This window comes from Hylobates moloch, unplaced genomic scaffold (genome assembly GCF_009828535.3).
Source record: "Hylobates moloch isolate HMO894 unplaced genomic scaffold, HMol_V3 SCAFFOLD_19, whole genome shotgun sequence".
Lineage (NCBI taxonomy): Eukaryota > Metazoa > Chordata > Mammalia > Primates > Hylobatidae > Hylobates > Hylobates moloch.
The window spans coordinates 25,740,737-25,742,800 of record NW_026652294.1 but is presented as its reverse complement, the minus strand read 5'-3'; positions in this window follow the sequence as shown (position 1 = coordinate 25,742,800).

The following is a 2,064-nucleotide window of genomic DNA, read 5'->3' as shown; positions in this document are numbered from 1 at the left end:
GGTGTATGTGTGTGATATGTGGTGTGTGGCCTGTGGTGTGTGCGTGGTGTATGTGTGTATGGTGTATGTGGTGTGTGCATGTGATACGTGGTGTGTGCCATGTGATGTGTGTGGTGTGTGTATGGTGTGTGTGGTGTATGTGTGTGACACGTGTGTGGTATGTGATATGTGTGGTGTGTGCGTGTGATATGTGGTGTGTGCCATGTGATGTGTGTATGGTGTGTGTGGTGTATGTGTGTGACGTGTGTGGTATGTGATGTGTGTGGTGTGTGTATGATGTGTGTGGTATATGTGTGTGATATGTGGCCTGTACTACGTGTGTGTGTGTATGTGTGTGGTTTCTGACACATGCCTCTGATTGGAGCCTGGCTGCTGTATTTCTGGGGGAAGCGGCTTCAGTGGCACCCTGGGCTCCCTGCTGGGTGGCAGACACGGGGAATCTGGGCCTCTCTTTTTGTTTTTTGCCTGTGTGGGTCTGTTTGCCTTGAGGATCCTGCTATCTTCAGCATTAGCAGCACCCATCGCTTGATCATGGGTCCCAAGATTCTGGTTTGGTCGGCTAGAGGGCCGCCCGTCCTGACCGTGGGCTCGGGAGGGCCCCCGGGTCTCACCCTCACCACCTGTGTATGTTGTGTGTCTTTTCTATCGCGGGCAGGGTCCTCTACGTTGATCTTGTTCACAATCTCAATGAGTGAAAATCACCCCCTAAATGCATCTTGTGCGGCCAGAGCAGAGAGCAGCCCCTTGAGGTCTCTGGGGCTCACGGAGCTACACGTTTCTGGAGCCGCTGCAGCCGCCCAGTCGGTTTTTGTGTCCTATGCTAACTTGTGACTCATGGTTAAAGTTGTGAAACTGAGTCTGTGAGTTCTCCTTATGTGTGAATGACAAAAAACCATTTTTTTCCTCCTTGAAAAAGGAGGATCCTTAGCCTTCTATGCTGGCCTGTTTGTGAGGGAAGCTTTCTGCATCTGTGGCCTGCTTGCGAGCTCCCTCGATTGCAACTGTTGGAGAGCCAATGGTAATAAGAACGGAACATTCGTTTGCACTTTAGAGATTTCGGGAACAATGAGGGGTTGTGTGCCATGCGCTGAACTGTGTCCCCAGGCCCCACCAATTCTATGCTGAAGTCACCATCCTCAGGCCCTCAGAGCGTGACTGCATTTGGAGACAGGGTCTTTAAAGAGGCGATTAAAGTTAAATGGGGTCATTGAAGCAGGCCCTCATCCAATAGGACCGGTGTCCTTATAAGAAGAGAAGCTGATAGGGACACCAGTCCTACTGGATTAGGACACAGACAAATTAGTGTGGGACAACCGTGTGAGGACATAGGGAGAAGGTGGCATCTACAAGCCAAGGGGAGAGGCCACAGGGGAAACCAACCTTGCTGACCTTGATTTCAGTGTAAGGAAATAAATCTCTGTTGCTTAAGTCCCAGCCTGTGGTACTTTGTTATGGCAGCCTGAGCAAACTCATATTTATTTATTTTAAAGACAGAGTCTCACTCTGTTGCCCAAGGTGGAATGCAATGGCGAGATCTCGGCTCACTGCAACCTCTGCCTCCCGGGTTCAAGCCATTCTCCTGCCTCAGCCTCCTGAGTAGCTGGGACTAGAGGCATATGCCACCATGCCCGGCTAACTTTTATATTTTTAGTAGAGACAGGGTGTCACCATGTTGGCCAGGCTGGTCTCAAGCTTCTGACCTCAAGTGATCTGCCAGCCTCGGCCTCCCAAAGTGCTGGGATTACAGGTGTGAGCCACTGTGCCTGGCCATATATCATAATTTAAAAATACTGGCCAGGCACAGTGGCTCATGCTTATAATCCCAGCACTTTGGGAGGCCACAGTGGGACAATCACTTGATCCCAGGAGTTTGAGACCAGCCTGGGCAACATGGTGAAACCCCGTCTCTACAAAAAATAAAGAATTAGCTGTGCATGACGGCGGCTTCTGTAGTTGCAGCTACTCGGGAGGCTGAGGTGGGAGGATTGTTTGAACCTGGGAGGTCGAGGCTGCAGTAGCCATGTTAGCACCACTGTGCTCCAGCCTGGGCAACAGAGCAAGACT